The sequence below is a fragment of the Schistocerca americana genome, chromosome 4, assembly GCF_021461395.2.
Source record: "Schistocerca americana isolate TAMUIC-IGC-003095 chromosome 4, iqSchAmer2.1, whole genome shotgun sequence".
Lineage (NCBI taxonomy): Eukaryota > Metazoa > Arthropoda > Insecta > Orthoptera > Acrididae > Schistocerca > Schistocerca americana.
Window position 1 is genome coordinate 262,346,093 of NC_060122.1, and position 27,161 is coordinate 262,373,253.

Here is a 27,161-nt window from a genome sequence, read left to right on the forward strand (position 1 = left end):
ACTGTTCGTGCCGATGGTTGTTGTGTTGCAAACGTCCCCATCTGTTGACTCAGCGATCGAGACGTGGCTGCACGATCCGTTACAGCCATGTGGATAAGATGCCTGTCATCTCGACTGCTAGTGATACGAGGCCGTTGGGATCCAGCACGGCGTTCCGTATTACCCTCCTAAACCCACCGATTCCATATTCTGCTAACAGTCACTGGATCTTGACCAACGCGAGCAGCAATGTTGCGATACTACAGGGTATTTCCAAAATGACCGGTATATTTGAAACGGCAATAAAAACTAAACGAGCAGCGATAGAAATACACCGTTTGTTGCAATATGCTTGGGACAACAGTACATTTTCAGGCAGCAAACTTTCGAAATTACAGTAGTTACAATTTTCAACAAAACATGGCGCTGCGGTCTGGGAAACTCTATAGTACGATATTTTCCACATATCCACCATGCGTAGCAATAATATGGCGTAGTCTCTGAATGAAATTACTTGAAACCTTTGACAACGTGTCTGGCGGAATGGATTCACATGCAGATGAGATGTACTGCTTCAGCTGTTCAATTGTTTCTGGATTCTGGCGGTACACCTGGTCTTTCAAGTGTCCCCACAGAAAGAAGTCACAGGGGTTCATGTCTGGCGAATAGAGAGGCCAATCCACGCCGCCTCCTGTATGTTTCGGATAGCCCAAAGCAATCACACGATCATCGAAATATTCATTCAGGAAATTAAAGACGTCGGCCGTGCGATGTGGCCGGGCACCATCTTGCATAAACCACGAGGTGTTCGCAGTGTCGTCTAAGGCAGTTTGTACCGCCACAAATTCACGAAGAATGTCCAGATAGCGTGATGCAGTAATCGTTTCGGATCTGAAAAATGGGCCAATGATTCCTTTGGAAGAAATGGCGGCACAGACCAGTACTTTATGAGGATGCAGGGACGATGGGACTGCAACATGGGGCTTTTCGGTTCCCCATATGCGCCAGTTCTGTTTATTGACGAAGCCGTCCAGGTAAAAATGAGCTTCGTCAGTAAACCAAATGCTGCCCACATGCATATCGCCGTCATCAATCCTGTGCACTATATCGTTAGTGAATGTCTCTCGTGCAGCAATGGTAGCGGCGCTGAGGGGTTGCTGCGTTTGAATTATGTATGGATAGAGGTGTAAACTCTGGCGCATGAGACGATACGTGGACGTTGGCGTCATTTGGACCGCAGCTGCAACACGGCGAACGGAAACCCGAGGCCACTGTTGGATCACCTGCTGCACTAGCTGCGCGTTGCCCTCTGTGGTTGCCGTACGCGGTCGCCCTACCTTTCCAGCACGTTCATCCGTCACGTTCCCAGTCCGTTGAAATTTTTCAAACAGATCCTTTATTGTATCGCTTTTCGGTCCTTTGGTTACATTAAACCTCCGTTGCAAACTTCGTCTTGTTGCAACATCACTGTGTTCTAGGCGGTGGAATTCCAACACCGGAAAAATCCTCTGTTCTAAGGAATAAACCATGTTGTCTACAGCACACTTGCATGTTGTGAACAGCACACGCTTACAGCAGAAAGACGACGTACAGAATGGCGCACCCACAGACTGCGTTGTCTTCTATATCTTTCACATCACTTGCAGCGCCATCTGTTGTTTAAAATTGTAACTACTGTAATTTCGAAAGTTTGTCCGCCTGAAAATGTACTGTTGTCCAAAGCATATTGCAACAAACGGTGTATTTCTATCGCTGTTCGTTTAGTTTTTATTGCCGTTTCAAATATACCGGTCATTTTTGAAACACCCTGTATAAAACGCATTGGCGATCGGCTACAATCCGACCTTCATCAAAGTCGGAAACGTGATGGTACGCATTTCTCCTCCTTACGCGAAGCATCACAACAACGTTTCACCAGGCAACGCCGGTCAACTGCTTTTTATGTATGAGAAATCGGTTGGAAACTTTCCTCATTTCAGCACGTACTTGTCGCCACCGGCGCCAACCTTGTGTGAATGGTTTGAAAAGTTATCATTTTAATATCACAGCATTTTCTCCCTGTCGATTAAATTTCGCGTATGTAACACATCGTCTTCGTGGTGAAGTAATTTTAATGGTCAGTAGTGTAATTTTTTCTCGCATGGTTTTTTCAACTGCAATTGCTGCAATGCGTTGACCTTTATCGTATCGCCTTAGCTTTATCAGCTAAAATCCTATCTGCAATTTGATGACTAGATGTATCTTCATTTGCAGCGTATGCAATGTCGTGTTCCACACACGCTTCGTCTAGCAGATTAACCTCCTTATCACCTTGTGCCAAGCATTTATGAAGCTTTGCCCCACTTCCACAGTAGTTATAACCAGGGATGTGTAATTCCACTGGCAGTTTGTCTAGAATACAACTACCTCCTCTACTGTGTCCCCTTGAACGCATCTTATACTATTGCGGTAGTTGTGGACTATGCACGCCCATTATATAGCGAATAATCGGCATCAATCCAATTATTTTGTGTAGCAGGAAAACCAAGCCATTTGACTAGTGATTTATTTCCACAACGTCTTATGACTCTCTCCACGAGCAACACATACGTTTCTGAGCTTTTCTGCAACTCCTTGATGTAGAAGCAGCCTGCAAATTCTTCACCTTTACTGTCCTTCAAAATATAAGGTCTATGATTCGTTCTTTGCACTTCTGAAACTGTAAATATCTCAGTCAACCAGTTCGGTGGGTACGATTTCTTAAAATGTCGTTTTGTGTTTTGAGATACGCACCAAATCACTCACATTGAATTTCCTTCTGCGTGGATGTAGCATTTCAATGCGATAGTACACCGTATCCATGAGTCCATTATCACGAACATCGATTGGTCTCACTTTTATTGTGGTATGTTTGGTTCGATTATACTGAGCAATTATTTCTCGGAGGAAATCTGTCCATTTGTATGAGCTGCGAAGGTTGAAACGCTTCCACATCAGACCTTTTATTGTTCTGTTCAGATGCTCCACGATACTTGCCTTCAGGCGAGTGAATGTTGAGTAGTGATGTATTCCATACCGCTATATCACGGTCTTGAGATGCCTATTGTAGAACTCTCCACCGTGATCGGTTTGGAGGTTGTCTGGCCATCGATTCGTCCCTGTCTGTAGCAAACGCTCAAAAACATCCACGACATTTCTACCAGTTTTTGTTTTGAAAGGTAAAGCCCAGGCAAATTTGTAGTATGTATCAATAACCATTAAAATATATTTGATCCATCATTCTCGTGTGAATATTCCCTCATATCTACAAGATCAGCTTGCTACAAGTCATCCAACCCTTTAATCATAACGTGCCTGCGAGGTTATGTTTTGCGTGCTGGTTTGTGTAGTACTCGAACTACTGTCTCCATACTTATTCGATGATACCTCTCTCTTTAAGCTCCGAGATTACTGAAACAACCTCATTCGAATGAGCTGTAATACCTGCAGCAACTGATGCCATGAGCAACTGTAGTCATTCTATTAGCTCCTTGGGTTCGTCATAATTTATATACTGCGGGATTCGATTATTCACTGCTTTATGCTCTATGTCAGTACCATCACCGCTGCCGCTGCTGCTGCTGTTGATGTTGTTATCGTTTTCAAGTATTGGTTTTATAATGTTTTTACATTTCCTGTTGCTCAGGCCTTTTGTGATCTTATGTACACCAGTCATGTGCAGTATTTCACGGTACATTTACCTATCATTAACTGTACAATTTATAGGTTTTTTGTTAGGTCTTAGGAAAAAAAAATTCATTAAGCGGGATGTTCTCCCAAACCGCTTATCACGAATCTGTATCGTGTCACCAGTTACAGTTACAGGATGGTAGCCAAGACGTATGGGCATCCCCTGCTAACGCCGAATGTTGTATCTATCTGCCAGGTGCTTGACGGATAATGAATTCCTCAATGGCAACACCATCGTTATCGTGTGTATATGTTTTTGCTGAGAGCTGTCGGAGAGATTCAGTAACTGGCTTAAAGGTCTGTCTTAGTGTTTCCTGTCGATCCATATGCCGTAACCCAGCAACCATATTTTCGCACAAACTGCTTTCCACGCTTTAATACCTTTCTGCTTCGTCGACATCTCGGTGTATGCCAATCAGACATCTCTGCAGCGCGAGGCATTATATAAAAAAAAACACTCCGTCTTCAGGACATGAGTTGCCTACCGGGACCATCCGACCGCCGTGTCATCCTCCGAGGAGGATGCGGATAGGAGGGTTGTGGTATCAGCACACCACTCTCCCGATCGTTATGATGGCATTTTTGCCCGAAGCCGCTACTATTCGGTCGAGTAGCTCCTCAATTGGCATCATGAGGCTGAGTACAACCCGAAAAATGGCAACAGCGCTCGGCGGCTGGATGGTTACCCATCCAAGTGCCCGCTACGCCCAACAGCACTTAACTTCGGTGATCTCACGGAAACCGGTGTATCCACTACGACAAGGCCGTTGCTCGTGATGCATTATATATCGGGTCATTTTCTTCTGCTTCTTACTTTGCACCTGCTACCCCTTCTCAACAACAAGGAACTCTACATCTCTTTTCCCCTCAATAGCTTCGACCTTCTCAGTTAAGTCGGATACTTTCTTAACACCTTCATTAAATAACTCGTTTAACACATTCACCTTTCTCAAAAGAGTCCAGTAATACGTCTCTAGTCCCCTGCGCATACCTCCAACTTTATGCCCGATAGCCTGAAGTTTCACATCCATGTACAGGCGAATGTTTTGTCTGTGTACATCCATTTTCCCTGGTTGAGAGCTAGACATACGCGCGAATTTGTACATGGTGGAGCGTATACTGATGTACTAACCTCTCTTAGCGTGCTATATATGCGAAAACTCTTGAAAGTTTAATGTGTACCTACCATCACTCAGTTTTCTTGTTTTAGCAATAATGAAACACCCATACTGTGAATCATTCCAATAATCAGGACATATCTTTACAAAATCATTGTACGACATATCAGTTCCGACATGTGCCTGGTGTATGTGTTTTAAATTCCGATGGTCTTGTTTGATAGCTATAATGAGGTTTGCATTATTCCTAACCAACTGTTTCGGCATTCTGGAATATGTTCGGCTTAGATAAAATACATCAGCACCCATATGACTACCGAAACAGAAATATTTTCGAATTTCTTCCTGGTTTTCCACAGCAAAATCGTCAAGAATGAAGACAGTGTTTGGCTTTGCTTTTTCAGGTGGAGGGATATCACCACTTTCACTGAATACCGTGTATGTAACTCTATCTACACAGCACAATATCTCCTGCAATATCTGATACTTGAGTTGGAACAGTGGTTTCGAGAATAGACAAACATCCTCAAATTGGAGTCCATCTACATGTGTTAGCAGCGTCATGTGGACATTAATCTTCCCAGTATTAGATGGACCTACAAGAATGCTTGTATATTGTCAGGAAGGAGAATTCCATTCTTCTTCTTGATCTTCAGGTCTTCTTTTTCATCTTCACAGGACCAGTCACTAACAACAAAGTCCTTGTGATGAGGATGTTTCACCCACCCTGCCAGGTACTGGCAAGTAGTTGACATATATAGAAACATACATTAATTTTCTTTCTTACAGAATGTAGTGGTTTACGAACTGGCAGATGTGAGATATGGAATGTGGCTTTCCGTGCAATCTGTTAATATACTGGGACTGCTGGTGTCTGTCCATCATTCACCGTAGGTGTTAAGAGGGGGTAAAACTTTGTGTTCTGGAATTTATCAGAGCTGAATAACTACTGTCTTCGAGTGCGCTTACAGGCTATGTACTTGAGAGTAAATGTAGTAAGCATCTCCCATTGCGATAAATATATGTAGTTTTCCTCTTGTTGTCTTTTTGAATACATTGACGGAAGAATTCATACTATGAGTGAAGATGCTTTTCGGAATACACACAGGATCATATTGAATTCAACCTTTGAATCTGAAGACATTATGTGTATATTATGGACTCATCTAAGGAGGATGCAATTAGATATATTCTTGATAAAGGATTTATTGCATCTCACTCAAAATCTGTGAGCATAGTGGATTTTTCGAACATGAATGCTATATACGTGTAATTCTAGGTTGCTAGTATTAAGACTAGACTTTGCTAGATTTGGGTTAGCTTCGTAAATGCTGAAGCAAATCATTTAGAAAGTGTTGAGATAATAAAATGGTAACTTTTTTAGTATTTAGGAATGGTATACAACAGAAAAGATGATGTTATGGACTATTTTGATAAACAGCTTATGTCAGAGCAGGAATTTTTGATGTAAACATCACGAAAGTGAAAGTTCAGATTTTGTGGGACAACGTATAATTTTGGAGTGTTCGACTTAGTTCTCATTTTACGTAGTGATGTGACTTGAGAACTTTGTTAGATGCACAATGTGTCAGCTACATGTCACACATGGTCCATTAGAATCACTAGCATATTTCTAGAACGCAATCTGGGACATCAGTATGTGCACGCAGGCTAGATGTTGTGATGTCAGTAAGCATGTGCATACTGCTTATAGACGCCAGACATGTTCCATTACAATCTCGAAAGGGAGAAAGTGGTCAAACAGCTGTAATGGATGACACTGCTCTATCGGGTGGTGGTACTGTGTACTAGGCTCGGACCTCGTGATGAACACTGTGATTCAGCAATCTTGGATAACAGGACTTGCGTCATCAGCTGATGTCATGACACCATCTTTGATTATGTCATGGATGAGAGCACCCTCTGGTGGTGGTACTGAGTACTATGTGAGTTGGAGTGTGGACCTCATGTTGTAAACACTGGATGTTTGTACTGCATCAAATTGTTTAAATAAACAGTGCATGCAAAATAATAAACACTTATGCCTAGCACAGGCATAAGTGCGAATTCCTAGGATGAGGTGGCAGTTGGATGACTTAGGTTAGTGGAGGTAGCCTAATTGACCCACTTCCCACCAAAATTCAAACTTCCCACCAAAATCAGCCCTCTTGAATGATGTCATGGCCACGATCTTAGATGACAGAACTTTTGAGGCACCCTGTGGGGTAGAACTCCCCTGGGATGACGTCATCTTGACGGAACTTTTGGGACATCCTTTGGGGTAGAATCTCTTTGCCCCAGTACTTGTGATATAGATGGTTCTATGTAAATTAAACCAACAGCGAATTATGAAAAGCTGGCACTTCACTGCAGAGATTCGTTAAAACCAAGGTAGGTCTCGATACGTTCAGGGATTTGAAAGATACATCACCAATAAAATACGTAACAGCAGTGTAGCTGAAATGAATCACAATTTAATATGTGAAATTATCGCATTAATTCCAGTTACTACCCTAAATTTTTCAACAATTCCTCAGGTCTCATCCCTCCAAACATAGTTGCTGTCTGGCGTGTTGTATCATTAGCTTTTGTACACTCATAAGCCAAAGAAACTGGTACACCTGACTAATATCGAATACAGCCCCAGCGAGCACGCAGAAGTGACGCAATACGACGTGGCATGGACTCGACTAATGTCTGAAGTAGGCTGGAGGAAACTGACTCCATGAATTCCGCAGGGTTGTCCCTAAATCTGTAAGAGTACGAGATGGTGGAGATCACTTCTGAACAGCATTTGAAAGGTATCTTAGATATGCTCAATAATGATCGTTTCAGGGGAGTCTGGTGGTCAGCGGAAGTGTTTAAATTCAGAAGAGTGCTCCTGGAACCATTCCATAGCAATTCTGGACATGTGGGGTGTCGCATTGTCTGGCTGCAGTTGCCCAATACACAATGGACATGAATGGATGCTGATGATCAGACAGGATGCTTACGTATGTGTCTCCTGCCAGAGTCGTATCTAGACATATAGTGGTCCCATATCACTCCAGTTGCACGCTCCCCACACCGTTACAGAGTTCCATAACCATGAATAGTCCCCTACTGTCATGCAGGGTCCATGGATTCATGAGATTGTCTTCATACCCATACACTCCCTTCCACTCGATACAATTTGAAGAGACTCGTCCGTCCATTGCAATCATCAGTCCAACGTCGGTGTTGACGGTCTCAGGCGAGGTACAAGGCCTTGTCATGCAGTCATCAAGGATACACGAGTGGGCCTTCGGCATCTAAAGCCCATATCGATGATGTTTCGTAGAATAGTTTGCACGCTGACACTTGTTGAAGTCCTAGCACTGAAATCTGCAGTAGTTTCTGGAAGAGTTGCACTTCTGTCACGTTGAACGATTCCCTTCAGTCGTTGTTGGTATCCTTCTTGCAGGATATTTTTTCGGACGCAGCGATGTCGCAGATTTGAAGTTTTACCAGATTCTTGATACTCACGGTACACTCGTGAAATAGTCGTACAGGAAAATCCCCACTTCATCGCTACCTAGCAGAAGCTGCGTCCCACCGCTCTTGCGTAAACTACAGCATCCCGTTCAGACTCACTTAAATCTTGATAATCTTCCATTGTAGCAGCAGTAACCGATCTAACAACTGCGCCAGACACTTGTTGTCTTACATAGGCGTTGCCGACAGTAACGCCGTATTCTGCTTGTTTACATATCTCTGTATATGAATATGCATACTTATACCTCTTTCTCGGGCCATTCAGTGTATGAAACATATGGTGTCATTTAGCTGTGAAAACCTCTCTCCCTACCACACTCAATGTGCTGAGATACTACGATTGTAAGCCGCTGTGTGGAGTGAAGTGTAAGTTGTATCACCAGATTTCTCTATTATGAGCAACGTTGGTCAGCAGTAGACATTTTACACAATTTACTTGCGGAAGGAAGCACACCTTTATACAGCAGAAATGATTTACAACTCCTGTGGAAACAAGACATTTTTAGACCGTACTTGTGGATGTATATCCAACAGAATAAATCGAGTAAGACCAGTGGTTGCCAGAAATACATGTGCGGAGTTTACAGCATCCTAAATGTGACTGTTTTTGAGTCTGTGGCAGAATTAGTGACACCCATAACATGATAATTCAGTGGAAAGTACTGTCTCAAGTCAGAATTAAATCTGCTAATATCCACCGGTTTTGATATCTGTGTTGCTCTCCAAGAAATACAACTGATTCCATTCTCCAACTTCTCGAGGTTACTCTGCATCTGTGTGAATGATTGTTTCAATCACTACAACCGAATCGGAATTTGCCATAAATTTCGTAAACATTTGGAACAATATACCTCCAGAAACGTATCAAAGGCTTGTGTCACCCAACATCGTCACTGAATTGTATGTAGGAGTTCGACTAACATGCTATTAAGCAGTCACTCCCATTTTAAGGAATTGTCTTCGAATTGATATACACAATTAGTGGTCTGCATCACTAATGTAAGTGGCCTGTGAAATCTTGGAACATGATTATAACCTTTCTGGAGATAGAATATCTGCATGCATTTCGTAAAGAGTGACTGTACGGAACTCAGATCACTCTATTGTCCATTGGACCCAGAAGGCAGTAGATATCAGCGTCTGGGTCATGTTCGGTGCAGTTTCGTGCTATCGTCATATGAATAAAATACCGAATATGAAACTAGATTTGTAACTGGATTGTAGAGTTCGTTGCAAATGGTGTGCTATTACAGGGTGTTTCAAAAATGACCGGTATATTTGAAACGGCAATAAAAACTAAACGAGCAGCGATAGAAATACGCCGTTTGTTGCAATATGCTTGCGACAACAGTACATTTTCAGGCAGACAAACTTTCGAAATTACAGTAGTTACAATTTTCAACAACAGATGGCGCTGCGGTCTGGGAAACTCTATAGTACGATATTTTCCACATATCCACCATGCGTAGCAATAATATGGCGTAGTCTCTGAATTAAATTACCCGAAACCTTTGACAACGTGTCTGGCGGAATGGCTTCACATGCAGATGAGATGTACTGCTTCAGCTGTTCAATTGTTTCTGGATTCTGGCGGTACACCTGGTCTTTCAAGTGTCCCCACAGAAAGAAGTCACAGGGGTTCATGTCTGGCGAGTAGGGAGGCCAATCCACGCCGCCTCCTGTATGTTTCGGATAGCATAAAGCAATCACACGATCATCGAAATATTCATTCAGGAAATTAAAGACGTCGGCCATGCGATGTGGCCGGGCACCGTCTTGCATAAACCATGAGGTGTTCTCAGTGTCGTCTAAGGCAGCTTGTACCGCCACAAATTCACGAAGAATGTCCAGATAGCGTGATGCAGTAATCGTTTCGGATCTGAAAAATGGGCCAATGATTCCTTTGGAAGAAATGGCGGCCCAGACCAGTACTTTTTGAGGATGCAGAGACGATGGGACTGCAACATGGGGCTTTTCGGTTCCCCATATGCGCCAGTTCTGTTTATTGACGAAGCCGTCCAGGTAAAAATAAGCTTCGTCAGTAAACCAAATGCTGCCCACATGCATATCGCCTTCATCAATCCTGTCCACTATATCGTTAGCGAATGTCTCTCGTGCAGCAATGGTAGCGGCGCTGAGGGGTTGCCGCGTTTGAATTTTGTATGGATAGAGGTGTAAACTCTGGAGCATGAGACGATACGTGGACGTTGGCGTCATTTGGACCACAGCTGCAACACGGCGAACGGAAACCCGAGGCCGCTGTTGGATCACCTGCTGCACTAGCTGCGCGTTGCCCTCTGTGGTTGCCGTACGCGGTCGCCCTACCTTTCCAGCACGTTCATCCGTCACGTTCCCAGTCCGTTGAAATTTTTCAAACAGATCCTTTATTGTATCGCTTTTCGGTCCTTTGGTTACATTAAACCTCCGTTGAAAACTTCGTCCTGTTGCAACAACACTGTGTTCTAGGCGGTGGAATTCCAACACCGGAAAAATCCTCTGTTCTAAGGAATAAAACATGTTGTCTACAGCACACGTGCACGTTGTGAACAGCACACGCTTACAGCAGAAAGACGACGTACAGAATGGCGCACCCACAGACTGCGTTGTCTTCTATATCTTTCACATCACTTGCAGCGCCATCTGTTGTTTAAAATTGTAACTACTGTAATTTCGAAAGTTTGTCCGCCTGAAAATGTACTGTTGTCCCAAGCATATTGCACTAAACGGTGTATTTATATCGCTGCTCGTTTAGTTTTTATTGCTGTTTCAAATATACTGATCATTTTTGAAACACCCTGTATTAACATAAGGTTAATCTCATACTTATAAGTAACTGCATACATTCCTGTAGAGAGTACTATTACAGCTTCTTAACAGCGACGCCCTCTGATTCAGTGATCATGATGGTGTCGGTTCCCGTCTCAGTGCTCGGTCTAGACCTCCGCCGACATAGGAAGCGTCGATCTAATTCTAAAACTGAGGCCTCATGAAGGCCTTACGAGGGAGTCTGTGTAAATGCCTGTTGAACGGGTGGTATTTGCAGCGTCCTGTATAATACAACAGGGCCAAGAGAGGCATCATGATGGTGCTGGGCTGCGATAATATGGGTGGAGATATGACTGCATAACACGGGCTACATTCACTGCAGTAAAGGCATAAGGTAACTTTGGTTGTCATGCAGCACAATACAATGCCACGCTGTTAGTGCATGACTGAGACGTCTTGTGGTGGTTGTGGTGTGGGCGCGGTGCCTCTAGCAAACGATATATATCTACTTGTATTCCAAGGCATCGATGTGTCAGCACAGGCACACTTTGACTTGTGAGCTGTATACACAGACGAACTGAACACGGGCAGTCAAATCTTGTTGCTGTGGCTGTGGCAGCAGGGGGCTGTGAGTTAGGCACAGTGGCTCTCTCCAACATGCATAGCACAGTGCGGTGATGGCTTGCTGATGGCTGACAGTTCTCTGTGGCTTTGCACATTGAAGCATTGTGGCTCCTGTGTTAAAATAAACCTGCAATACCCATCTCTGCAATTTCTTTCATACTACCAATGGCAATGAAGGGTGTTTGACAACCAAACAGGTTGCAAGAGTGAGCTGTACAACTTTCATGTTAGAGCTAGTGCTATACATTTGACACCAAAGGGTTTTCGATCGTTTTAAATTTAGGGTATGTGGATTTTTTAAATATTTCTAGCCATTTTACACATATGGTGAAGTCAGGGTAAGCTCTGAGGTTTGGACCAATTTGTCCTGAGGAACTGTGTGTCACCCTCTGCCACAGGTGACAGCAGATGTGGTATGGATGGGCATGTGGTCAGTACTCCGCTCTTTGGTCTTTGTTGGGCTTCTTGACCTAGGAATCGCTACTAATCGGTCGAATAGCTCCTAAGTTGGCCTCACAAAGCTGAATGCAGTCTGTACCAGACTCTCATCAAAGATAAGGCCCAGACAGCACTGGGAATCAAACCAAGGTGTCCCACATGGCAGTCAGCAGCAATGACTACTCATTTTACAGAGGAAGATATCTTAAACGTAGGATAAGTGAATTTCAAATGGCAAGTGAGCCATAAGTTCACAAGATGGAGGAAAACAAGTGACTTTTTTTTAAATTTCCTGCCACTGTAAATTTACGGTATGATTAAAAACATAGGACTCAAGTGTATTGGCGAGTATGCAGGCTGCATCAGTATCCCAGGGTCAGCCATCGTGGATTCTGATGTCACTGGGAAGGGATGCAATCTGATAATGTAGGAGCCTGGGCCAGTATCCTGGGGTCCACCATGTCAGATTCTGACATCATAGGGCTACAGAAATCTGACAGTCATACAGGATGGTCGAGTATCTTCTATATTTAGCACAGGTGTTCGACATTCACCACTAGGACTTCTGTTTCCCACTATAGGACAAGTACCCTACTCACGCAGTGACGTCATAGAAATGAGGGAAAATCCTCCATGTTTAGAATTTCCTGACATTTTATACAACGGGTAACTGGTGTAAGTCACAGGAGTGGGGGACAAATCTGCCAGTAATACATGATGTTATAGGTGGAAGATCTGGCAGCATAGCATCTTTGGCCAGAACCCTATCAGCTATGCTACTACCAAAAACTGAAAAGATTTTAGTTTACATCATTTAATTGAACTCTTTGGGACTCCAACCGGAAACTAATCACTAACTAGAAACATTTCTTTGATATTACTAGCCAGAAATATTACTTCTTGGCAGATACATGGTTGTGGAATTTAAAACCATATATTACGAGCTCTTGCCACAGTCAGAAATTGAGCTATAAACGTTTTTCCAAAATTATGCTGAAAACTTCAGGTTATTGCAAGGGGTGCTGGAGCTACAGAGTGACGATGAATATTCATCCTAGCATATCTCACGCATTGTCATTAAGTATTTTGAACGTCTATGTTTAATTTATTTGGATTAAGACGACGACTTCTTTGTTACAGTTTTCACGCCGTACACGTTCTCATTATTTTATTTATTTAACCTGATCAGATTAGGGCCATCAGGCCCTCTCTTACATTGGACCAGTGTTTCACACATGCAGCATTTCACACATCAGAGTTACATCATGAACATAGTTTAAATGAGAAAATTAGCTTACTCTAGTGACAATATGAATAAAGAGTAGTGACTAAGACCTAATAAAGTAAATGCGGAAGTATTTTTACAACAGTTGCTATACATACAGATTATGATAAAAGCAATAATAATAACAGTAAAACAAAAAATCAAATAATAATGATGAAAATGACTAAGACCTAATAAAGTAAATGCTGGCAGTATTTTTACATCAGGTGCTATACATACAGATTATGGTGAAAGCAATAATAATAACAGTAAAAAAAAATCAAATAATAATGACAAACATGAGAAAGATTGGCAATAGTAATGAAGGTTTGTGCAGATGTACATTAATATTTTGGTGTGTAAAGTAGATGTTTACTAGTATAGCGAGTTTTGGGTAAGGGAGGTTTAAGGAGGGGGAGAGAGGGAAGTAATGAGGTGAAGTGCACTCATGTACAGAGGAAGGCATTACTGTTGCTTAAGTAGATACGTCATTAACTGTTTTTTGAAGCCGGTCATGTTTTTAAGTTCTCTAACATAACGAGGGAGGTTATTCCAGAGTCGGGTTCCCGCTACTGTAAAGGACTTGGAGAAGGTGACTGAGCGATGCAGTGGAATGGAGAGGATTTTATTATGATGGGAACGTGTGTTTCTGTCATGTTGTTCCGACATGAGTGTTAGGGAAGAGGAGAGATATGAGGGACAGTGTACATTTATAAGGCAGTAGATGAGACAGAGTGTATGGAAATCTCTGCGTTTGTCTGCACGCAGCCAGGACAATTTTGCATATGCTGGTGAAATGTGATCAAAAAGTCGAACGTCACAGATATATCGGACGCAGGCATTCGTGACCAGTTCTAGACGTCGGGAATTTTCCTGGGAGAGGCCTTGTAGGATAATATCGCTGTAGTCAATGATTGGGAGTATAAGCGTTTGTACTAATTTCTTTTTCAGATCGAAAGGGAAGAGTTTTTTATATTTTTGTAGGACATGAAGGGATGCTGATGCTTTTTTGCACACTGCAGTTACGTGCTCTGTCCAATTTAGATTTTCATCAATTATTACTCCCAAACTCTTTGCTGATGGCGAGAAGTTAATATTTGTTCCATTTAGGATAAGAGGTGGTACGGATTCCCGATGTTTTGGGCTAATGAGCTTAGAGTGACCAACAAGTACCGCTTGGGTTTTAGATGGGTTTAGTTTTAGACCTATGTCCTGTGCCCAGTTTGACAGTGCATCGAGGTCAGTATTGAAATTTTCAATAGCTTTCTTGAGATTGCTTGGTTTCGCACTTAGATACAACTGAAGGTCATCAGCATACATATGGTATTTGCAATAGGTCAGGACCGATGACACATCATTGACATAAAGAGAGAAGAGTATGGGACCTAATACTGAGCCTTGGGGAACGCCTGACACTACCTGCCGCCATTGTGATTTTATATCCCCAGACAGGACGCGTTGCTGACGAGACATCATGTATGAGCGAAACCATTGCATTGCGCTTTGTGAGAAATTTAGACCGCTAGGTTTGGCTAGTAAGATGTCGAAGTCGACAGCATCAAATGCTTTGCTGAAATCTAAGAAGCAAATAATAGTCTCTTCTTGTCTGTCCATGGCAAGTTTCATGTCATCTGTCACCTTTATCAGAGCGGATGTTGTGCTTCGATGTTTACGGAAACCTGATTGGTACTCGTCTAGTAGGTTGTTAGTAGTTAGGTAGTTGGTGAGCTGGTCATGAACTATATATTCTAAGGCCTTTGATAGTGCAGGAAGAAGGCAGATGGGGCGGTAGTCAGAGGCTGCTGTGGCGATGTCCTTTTTAGGCAGTGGCTTAATTTGTCCCAGTTTCCAGGCCTCAGGGAAAACACTTGTGATTAATGAATCGTTGAAAATGTCTGTTATAGAGGGCAGTAGCTGGTCAATAATAGGTTTTACCATCTGGATAGTGATACCATCATGTCCAGTAGATGCTGATCTAATCCGCATTATGGCTTTCTTGACAGTACTGCAAGTGACGTGCTGTAGATAGAATTTTTCTTTGCTACAGTCGTTCATCCCAATGAAGTAATCAATGATTCTCTGTTTTTTTTTTTTTTTTTTTTTTTTTGCGGATCAATTTTGGTTGCAGGTAATGTGAAGAATCGGTTTAGTTCTTCAGCTGGTACCATGGGATTTTCTGCAACTTTTATTTTGCCTAAACCGAGACTACGGAGATTTTTCCACAGGATAGCTGGTCTACATCTATTGTCAGCTAATGTACGGGCATGTCTGAGTTTAGCGTTTCTCACCGCTTGACTGACTTTGTTTACGCCAGGAAAAGACTTTTTGGGGCAGAACGATGGGACACACATAGTTGCTTCCAATATTCCCTGTAATTTGTTTCGCTACCCTATAATATTACCTCCAGAAAGCTGCTTACTTCCTCAACGTTCATTTTGTGCTTCACCTACAACATTTGGTTATTTATGTTTCCTTTACCTTACGTTTGTAATTATGTATATTTTTCTTTACATTAATAAGCACTTTAAAAATCTTTTACCTCCGCATATTTAATTCGCATGACACTGTGCAGCGGCACAGGCGGTAACAGGTGTTCTGTCCTGTCGCTGAATAAGGTTTCCAGAATTGTTTTCCGTTTGTTACTTTACCTACATCTACATCTATACTCCGCGAGCCACCTTACGGTGTGTGGCGGAGGGTACTTATTGTACCACTATCTGATCCCCCCTTCCCTGTTCCATTCACGAATTGTGCGTGGGAAGAACGACTGCTTGTAAGTCTCCGTATTTGCTCTAATTTCTCGGATCTTTTCGTTGTGATCATTACGCGAGATATATGTGGGCGGTAGTAATATGTTGCCCATCTCTTCCCGGAATGTGCTCTCTCGTAATTTCGATAATAAACCTCTCCGTATTGCGTAACGCCTTTCTTGAAGTGTCCGCCACTGGAGCTTGTTCAGCATCTCCGTAACGCTCTCGCGCTGACTAAATGTCCCCATGACGAATCGCGCTGCTTTTCGCTGGATCATGTCTATCTCCTCTATCAATCCAACCTGGTAAGGGTCCCATACTGATGAGCAATACTCAAGAATCGGACGAACAAGCGTTTTGTAAGCTACTTCTTTCGTCGATGAGTCACATTTTCTTAGAATTCTTCCTATGAATCTCAACCTGGCGCCTGCTTTTCCCACTATTTGTTTTATGTGATCATTCCACTTCAGATCGCTCCGGATAGTAACTCCTAAGTATTTTACGGTCGTCACCGCTTCCAATGATTTACCACCTATGGCATAATCGTACTGGAATGGATTTCTGCCCCTATGTATGCGCATTATATTACATTTATCTACGTTTAGGGAAAGCTGCCAGCTGTCGCACCATGCATTAATCCTCTGCAGGTCCTCCTGGAGTACGTACGAGTCTTCTGATGTTGCTACTTTCTTGTAGACAACCGTGTCATCTGCAAATAGCCTCACGGAGCTACCGATGTTGTCAACTAAGTCATTTATGTATATTGTAAACAATAAAGGTCCTATCACGCTTCCCTGCGGTACTCCCGAAATTACCTCTACATCTGCAGATTTTGAACCGTTAAGAATGACATGTTGTGTTCTTTCTTCTAGGAAATCCTGAATCCAATCACAAACCTGGTCCGATATTCCGTAAGCTCGTATTTTTTTCACTAAACGTAAGTGCGGAACCGTATCAAATGCCTTCCTGAAGTCCAGGAATACGGCATCAATCTGCTCGCCAGTGTCTACGGCACTGTGAATTTCTTGTGCAAATACGGCGAGCTGAGTTTCACATGATCTCTGTTTGCGGAATCCATGTTGGTTATGATGAAGGAGATTTGTATTATCTAAGAACGTCATAATACGAGAACACAAAACATGTTCCATTATTCTACAACAGATTGACGTAAGCGAAATAGGCCTATAATTATTCGCATCTGATTTATGACCCTTCTTGAAAATGGGAACGACCTCCGTGATAACGCGTAAAAGACTTCCTGTATGATTTAGGAGACTGTGCGAGTAAGTTCCCCAAATAACTACATTTGATGGTTGACGATAGTGACTTAGTTTTGTTCAGCAGAAGTTATGAGAACAGCAACTGTTTAACTTACTTTCGCGCAGTCGACAAGTGAAAAAAAATGGTGCCCATACGTCTCTTTTGTGTTTGTTTTTTTGCTGGCTCCTAAAACACAGTAGGGAGGGAAAGTGCTCGAAAGTGCTTGCAGCAGTAAACAAGAAAACAAACGCGAAAAGAATTGCGCACCGCCGAGTGGCAACAGCTGCAGCCACCAAGCGTTGCCGTGGAAAAGGCTCTGTTCAGGCAAAGTGTTCCGTCGGGCGTTGCTCTTCAACGCGGCTACGGACTTTCTGACCATGAAGCCGTATGTTCCTTATCTGGTCGCAAACAGTGGCTAAACTAGACGTCCATTGGGAAAAGAACTAGTGGTTTGAATACTTACTCCTTTGAATAACATTTATCCCAGGTACGTGCCTGTACAGCCTGAATTTTAAGAACAAGCAGAATCGAAGGAGCACGTGTGGAAAGCACTATTGAATAATTTACGACAAAGTGCATGAAGTCAGGTAAACTCTCTTAAAGTGAAACGAACCTAAACGCGTCTGGAAGCTCTACAGCATTAAGGGTCATTTTATATATTTTCATTTCATTCATTTGATAACAGGGTTGATGTATTACACTTCCGTGCGCAAGAACTCTTATGTTTTCTGTCACACTCATTAGAATAATTAAATGAAACCAATTTTCCTGCTGGGTTGCTCTTTACTGTACAGGCACATTTATCAGTATTGGCCCTTCCACGACTTTGTCTTCTTCTAGTGAACTATCACTCACGTGAGGGGCTAATGAAATACGTTGATCTTTCTGTCTTCGATAATGTACATATGACATTAAAAGCATGTGGTACGCTCTATATACGCCCAAGTTCCGGAAAGTCCCTAGAACCTAGACACAAAATAATAACATGAAACAGAATACATCCAAAGGATGTAAGGTAACTGGCTGACAATAATTTGCAAGAAAACTGCATTCTCTGGTTGGTTTCTTGAGCGGACAAAGCACGAGGGGTGGAGGTTGAGGGATGAATTAGGGGTGGGGGGGGGGGGGGTGGGAGAGACATTGTCTGTCCGACCAGACAGAGCTGAGAACGAGTGTCATCCTCGCGAGTATGGAGATCCTAAGCAAAGAAGGAAACAGTGGGAAGAGACCACGGCGTGAAATAACGACAGCAAAATTATGAATTATGTGCGGTGTGAGCGATCTGAAGTACAGTAACTTGAAGTTAGAAAAAGGATACTCCTATTAAAAGAAGCTGTATAATATATGAGTACTATGTAATAAGTGAGTACTTCTCGTGAAAGGAATGGGGGACCCAGCGAACTCCGATTTCCTCAGTTCAAAGTCGTGTATGTGTGTGTGATGTGGCAAGACTCCAGAGAAGCCGTTAAACAGGATTAATAGATAAAAAGTCGCGTGGGAGGGCGGTAGCACACATGAGTGAGTACATAGGCTTGGATGTGTAGATGGTCTACTGCTATTTATTTACCTGCTTTCATACGTGTAAGACGTTTTTCTGAGTATGTGGTGACAAATTAATTTAAATTGAACGAAGTTTAATGTTTGCTGTCCTTCACGGCACGAAAGAATGTGAACTTCTTTTTATTGAAAATGTATGCTGTTTGGGAGGTGGATTCGCTGCTCTGATAAGAAGATCAGCAGCCCTTACCTCTTTATTTTCTAGGCAGCAAAGCCTAGTGCCGAACGTCTTACATGCTATTTAATTTGTTTGTATTATGTTACAGTGTTACCAGCTGACGTGTAAACGGACCTCTTTTCATAACTTAGCAAAGTTTCTGTCAGTGTGGAGAAGAAATAGAGGTACTAACCTAATAAAGGAACTGGTAGTGTGAAGGAAAGTACAGAACCAGCCTCAAAAATTAATGTCGTCCCAGAAGGTCCAGAGCACAACAAAGATATACCACAATGTAGGACCCTTACTTAAACTTGCTTGCTGGTACACATTTATGAATAATTCTTCATAATAATATGAAAATGGTCAACAGCTACACATATTTGTGCTTAATAAAGAAAAAAAGACTGGTAGGAAAATGCTTCCATGTGGGGCACATGCTTGGGTTTGGACTCATGCCTAAGATAAAATATAGCTTTACTTTCTCCTAGTCGTTGACGAAGTATATCTGTGTTAGAAAGAAACAAAATATTATGTTCCGTATTTATATATTAATTTTCGCAAGAAGGTTCTATTGTGCCTATGATTTTTACATACACAGTCTCACAGGTAAGAGATGTTGATGTAAGTACCTACGGCGTTGAAAAAAAGTTCAGAAATTGAAGAAAGAACCAGGCCACGGCGGAATGTCACTTAGATTTTGCTCTGAATGCGGTGCTGAATTAGCCAGAACTATCTCTCAATCTTATTGAGAATTACCTCGCAGCAAAAATCCTTTCAGTCCCATCTGCAGAAAGAGTAAAACATCAAATGCACAAAACTGTAGACCAATATTGAGAGATTGAAGATAGGATCAGCGGCACATTGCTAATGACGTCGTTGTCTCCAAGGGGTTGAACGACTGCGACGAAATGCAGTATGACTTGCACAAAATTTTTATTTCTTGTAATGTATGGCCTTAAATATGGACAAACGTATGATGACGCCTATGAGAACGAGAAAGTACCCGAGAGTCTTTAATTACAAGAATAGCAGAGAACACCTTCAACACGTATCCCGTTTATGGGCTATAGTAAGAAATACTACGAAGTGAGGCAGACACGTGAAATCAGCGTTACGGAAGTCAATAGACGACTTAGATTTATTGGAAAGTTTCTGAGTAGCTGCAGTGCCTCTTTAGAACTAACTGCGAAGAAGGCGATAGTGCGACCAGTTCTATTGATCTAGTTTTTGGAAATACATTACTGGTCATTAAAATTGCTACACGAAGAAGAAGTGCAAATAATAAACAGGTATTCATTGGCCAAATATATTACAGTAGGACCGACATGTGATTACGTTTTCACGCAATTTGGGTGCATGGATCCTGAGAAATCAGTACCCAGAACAACCATCTCTGGGCATAATAACGGCCTTGATACGCTTGGTCATTGAGTCAAACAGAGCTTGGATGGCGTGTACAGGTACAGCTGCCCGTGCAGCTTCAACACGATACCACAGTTGAAGAGTAGTGACTGGCGTATTGTGACGAGCCAGCTGCTCGGCCACCATTGACCAGACGTTTTCAATTGATGAGAGATCTGGGGAATGTGCTGGCCAGGGCAGCAGTCGAACATTTTCTGTATCCAGAAAGGCCCGTACTGGACCTGCCAAATGCGGTCGTGCATTATCCTGCTGAACTGTAGGGTTTCGCAGGGATCGAATGAAGGGTAGAGCCACGGGTCGCAACACATCTTTAATGTAACATCCACTGTTCAAAGTGCCGTCAGTGCGAACTAGAGGTGACCGAGACGTGTAACCAATGGCACCCCATACCATCTCGCCGGGTGATACGCCAGTATGGCGATGACGAATACACGCTTCCAATGTGCGTTCACCGCAGTGTCGCCAAACACGGATGCGACCATCATGATGCTGTAAACAGAACCTGGATTCATCCGAAAAAATGACGTTTTGCCATTGGTGCACCCAGGTTCGTCGTTGAGTACACCATCGCAGGCGCTCCTGTCTGTGATGCAGCGTCAAGGATAGCCGCAGCCGTGGTCTCGGAGCTGATAGTCCATGCTGCTGCATACGTCGTCGAACTGTTCGTGCAGATGGTTGTTGTCTTGCAAACGTCCCCATCTGTTGACTCAGCGATCGAGACGTGGCTGCCCAATCATTTACAGCCATGCGGATAAGATGCCTGTCATCTCGACTGCTAGTGATACCAGGCCGTTGGGATCCAGCACGGCGCTCCGTATTACCCTCCTGAACCAACCGGTTCCATATTCTGCTAACAGTCATTGGATCTCGACCAACGCGACCAGCAATGTCGCGATACCATAAACCGAAATCGCGATGTGCTACAATCCGACCATTATCAAAGTCGGAAACGTGATGGTACGCATTTCTCACCAGGCAACGCCGGTCAACTGCTGTTTGTGTATGAGAAGTCGGTTGGAAACTTTCCTCATGTCTGCACGTTCTAGTTGTCGCCAGCGGCGCCAAACTTGTGTGAATGCTCTGAAAAGCTAATCGTTTGCATATCACAGCATCTTCTTCCTGTCGGTTAAATTTCGCGTCTGTAGCACGTCATTTTCGTGGTGTAGCAATTTTAATGGCGAGTAGTGTAGGTGTGACAACAAACGTAGGTAAGCGCGGTTTGGATTGTAACACAATTGTAAAGCCCATTTGAATGTGTTAGAGATATTCTTTGGAAACTTATACGAAATGAGATTTTCACTCTGCAGCGGAGTGTGCGCTTATATGAAACCTCCTGGCAGATTAAAACGGTGTGCCGGACCAAGACTGGAACTTAGGACCTCTGCCTTTCGCGGGCATGTGCTCTGCCGTGTGAGTCTCCCATGCACGAACCACTCCCCCTGCTCACAGCTTTACTTCTGCCAGTACTTCGTCTTCTATTTTCCAAACTTAACAGTATCTCTCCTGCGAACAATGGAGAACTAACACTCCTGAAAGAATGGCTATTGCGGAGACATGGCTTAGCCACAGCCAGGGAGTTGTTTCCAGAATGAGATTATCACTGTGCAGCTGAGTGCGCACTGATTGGAAACCTCCTGGCAGATTAAAACTGTGTGCTGGACGGGGACTCAAACTCGGGACGTTTGCCTTGTGTTGGCAAGTGCTCTACCGTCTCAGCTACCCATGCAGGACTCAGTGACATTTTAGGTAGCGTACTGATCACACAGACCATCCTTAATCAATGCGTAAGTGGAGTAAGACGGAGAATCACCAATGATGGCGCAAAGTATTTTCCACCGTGAACAGTACTGGGGTTGCAGAGTGTTCTAAATGTGTAGATTGAGACACAGGAACAGTGCAATGTAATCAGGAAAATAGAGATCGTTAATATTTGATCTTTCAGTTTAAATTCCTACTTGTCCAAGTAATAGTGTCGGAAGCTTTTATCTGTATTTCCTGAGAATCACTTTAACAATATGTACACCTTTTGCTCGATTTACGTCCGGATGTCTCAACTGCTGATTAGTTACTCGGATTCTGTAGCCGTGGACACAAAAAAAAAAAAAAATTCTGGTTCGTGACGTCTCGTCCACAGGTGCGCTTGAGATCTTGGGAGTAGTTACTGATTACTCTTAGCCTTGCCGACTGATGGTCCGAACATCGAAAAGCGACGTAAATATTGCGTAAAATGGGAATGGTGCAGTTTACATGTGATTAGTAGAGATAGGCTATCTATGTCAGAGATAAAACTAAACTGTCGACTGTCGCCTATCAAGGATGGAAATTTACGTATCGAATATGCTGAGCTATTGTCCATATATCAGCAAGTTTCATGGCTCTTCTCTTTAATTAAAAAGATATACATTGCAACAACAAAAAAGGAGTGTGAATACGTGACTGAAAGAATATAAAAATCTTTGCCGACTAGGAAAAGTAGAAAAATCAACTGTGCATCCTCTTCAGTAAGGTAATCATCAAGTGAAGTTTTCCGAAATCAAAATTTTATCTAAATGACGGACTAGTATCCATGGCCATATAAAGAAGCAATCGAAATATATAACCAAGGGCATAATTTTAACAGAAAAGAATAAGCCATGAAACTTACTGATACATCGGCATTGGCTCTATAGAATCGACCAATAAGCTTTTATCCTTGATTGGCAAGAATCAATAGTTAAGTTTTATCTCTGACAAGCATTATCTCTGCTGATCACGTGTAAACTCGCCCCCGCAAATTTTACACAGTATTTATGTCGCCCTCGCCCGTCGGCAAGACTAAGCGCCACCAGGAGCAGCTCCGAAAATGTCCAGAGCATATCTGGACGAAACGTTAGGAATCTAAAATTTTCTTGCACCACGGCCATACAACCCGGAACACTTACCAGCAACGAACTTTAAATAATAATTTGTACGCACTCATGACACATTTTGTAGGTGTCAAGATTTAATCAAAGTTTCGTATTCTAGAGTGCATCAAATGTGATGTAAGAAACACAGTAAATAATATTTCAGATGGGGTAAGGACTGTAGCTAGGAAATATAATATCAAAAATAAAGTCACTGTGATCATTAAGGACAGTGGTTCATACATGAAATTAGCTGCAGTTTTTTTTTATCTTTCCATATGTTTCACGTTTTGCACATTCTTTACATAGTATTTTGCAACACACAATACCGTAGTCAATAGAGAAAACGGTTCATGAAAGAGCTGTTATATTTTTCAATGAGAGTTCTTGTGCCTTACGAAAATTTCCTGAAATACGAGGAAATTAAAGAGTTCAGTTACGAATGATACTGCAGTCAGCTCCAAAGTGGAAACGACCCGGCACCTGCAGCCGTTGTTAAGCTAGAGCGATATTGTTAGGTTGATTCTAAATTTTCAAAATGGTTCAAATGACTCTGAGCACTATAGGGCTTAACATCTGAGGTGATCAGTCCTCTAGATCTTAGAGCTACTTAAACGTAACTAACCTAACGACATCACACACATCCATGCCCGAGGCAGGATTCGAACCTGCGGCCGTAGCGGTCGCGCGCTTCCAGACTGAAGCGCGTAGAACCGCTCGGCCACAGCGGCCGGAAAATGACACATATAGATTACTTCAGAGATTAGAAAGTTAAGTCTAATTTTATTTCAGTTTTTGTATTAGATTTGGATTTCGATGAAATTATCAAGAAGCTACAAGAATGAGCTACTTTTATATTTTCTCAAACCCTTATTCAGATTTACGTTATAATACTTTTAATCTTTACTCAAAAAAAGGTAAGGTTTTTCGAAAATCTTAAGACTGCTAAGGATGCAACGGATAATTACTAAAGTTAAAGTAAATGACCTCGAATTAGAAAGGGAAGACGTGTTTCCTTTACTTATTTTGGTAAGTAAATGGTGAGTGGTGGTTCATGAAAAGGAGGTAGTTCATTGCACTGGGTGATCAGTTGTGATCCGATCTCCGAAAAGAATGTTTATGCCTGTCTCTATTACGTTGGGGCGGTTCGCGGTGAGAGGGTGAGGACGGAGCGGGCGGGGTGCACGTCGCTAGCTGTACTTATTCGAAATCGAACACACGAAGGGAAGCTGTTGTTATTGCACGTGCAACAGTTTACTTACTTGCTGTCATGTCAAAACCACTGATAAGAGAACGCAGTGCGAATAACATCTAATATCTGCATAAAATGCTTCTAAGGCTTAAATCTATTTTCGATGTTGACATGTTTCTCTTTTTCAGAAAACAGTTTTGTCGATCGGTTTTCTAATCCTCTTTACGTCAACATGTCAGCACTTACTTACTCCGCAGCTCAAACAACAGAATTCGTCTACTACACCTAATTTTCATTTATCAACCTATTTGGTTGGTGCATAAGTTCGTTGCGCTTTTGTTTTCAAAATTGGTTTTTCGGTTGCCAATGGACTATTTACCGAATGTCATTTTTTATTTGCAGTTAACTGTCGCTTTTCAGGCACCAACTACCTTTCATGTTTACGACTTTCATAACTACCGTCTTGTTTCTGTAGTTATATATACTCTACTGTTCCCTGTATTTGAACTCTCATTACTTTAGAAATTCATAGACCATATTCCAGTCAACATGATAAAAAGCTTTTTCTAAACCTTTAGATGATATAAATGATCTTTTTGTAGAACCCCCGGTCAGCTTCTATCAGTCGTGCAGCATTTACGGTTGAGGAAAATAATAACCGGCCGTTTGCCTTTGCGAACTAATTGTCCAGTCAGTCACTACTCCGAATACACTTCGGAATCCAAACACAACACTAGTTCTGACAGTTTATCCGTAATGATCCACTTTCTTTCAAAGTCTTTGCATAGTTTATTTCAGGCTCAGAAAACGAATGGTGAACAGTCAAAATGTGCTGAACTTTTTATTTCTGATACGATTGTACTGTTTCCGGCTCTCATTTACTGTATGTCGTATCTAATAATGTCTCTTAACTGCAGATACACGAGCTTTTGCTTCGCGTTCCAACTAATAACTTACGTACATATAAGAGATACTTTTTCCGAAGCTATAGTGCAGATTACAGCAATACGAACAGAGCGCCGCAAATACTTGCCCTGCATTCGTTGACCAGTAAAATTCATTAACTAGACTTCGGTAGACTTGGTCAGGGAATATTTACAGTGGTTCTGTGTACTGCGTAATCATTGTAATTCAGTTAGGATGCGCCGAGCGGAAAATATTGCATTCCGCTTTATTCCACAATGTAGTCGGGACTAAGCAAAAACAATTATAGGGCTTACACCAATAGAAAAAAATATATTAACTAGCACAGTTCGGACTGATAACATGTGACTGAATTTACAGGAGGTGCTGTATCGACTACTCTACAAAATTAATCAAAAAATATTCTGTTCAATGGGGTCAATGAGACAACGTGGTATATGCAAAGCCAGGTTAAGAAAATATGGTCTGGATCATCCTTGCTGACTTTACAGACTGTTCACCTTATTGCTTACTTCTAATTTGTTTCATTGATTTTTTAATTCTATTGACATTGACCTCTTATACTGGTCAAAATAAAGAGGACACCAGACAAGACATGCTGGGAAGCACGTTGTGTACAGCGAATTAGAACAGTCAAACGACGGAAACCACGACTGATAAACGAGGCATTGTTCAAGTACTGAATTATAAAGTCTCTATCATTTCCGGTGCTATTGTTGAAAGATGGCAATATATACAATAAAATATCATCACTTTAAGGTATAGCGTGAAATAAAACACATACAACATTTTCACTGCGTTGTTTCTGCTACTTTAGCAGACCGATGTGTTGATATAAACAGAGGTATGTTCCGTCTCCCTGATCTCGTAAACTGACATACGAACGGGAGAGCGGTGTGCTGACCGTATGCCCCTCCATATCCGCATCCAGTGACGCCTGTGAGCTCAGGATGACACGGCGGCCGGTAGGTACCGTTTTGCCTTCATGGCTTGTTCGAACGGAGTTTGGTTTTAGTTTATATTCTGTCTCCAATCAGTTCCCTCTAAGCACGAGTGTCTCCGAGCCTAGGCCATGCGCGCATTCGCTTTGTGCGATGATGGTCAGCCATGTGACGTTAGCTTCCACTCACCGCAGAGTACTTATTCTTATTGCCATCTCTCGACAAGAAGAGTCTGGGGCCACAACCCACCCACTGCACCGCATACACTGAAGTTTACAAACAAAATTTTCAATAGCATTGTGTCCATTCTGAAAAGAACATCGGCCAGTTTCTCATTTAAGTGGACGATATTAGGAATTCTGTAATTACTTTCTAAGTTTGTACATGCCTTTTCTCGGCAAATTCGTGGAGTTTGGTCGAAAATTTATTCCGTATTTGAGTCCACCAGTATCTATCATTATACTAATTCATTAAAAAGAACTAAATTCTAAATTTCGCCAGATTATCAGCAAGTATTTTGTGTTAAACTAGCGAGCGCATGCCAGTAACTTCTTTTGATGTGTACGTAACGGTCGATTGATAGTTCAACCTCCATATCTCCACGACCATGCGGACACTACAGCTTCCTTCTATCTTTCCCATGCTGCGCTTGTTTCTTTCTCA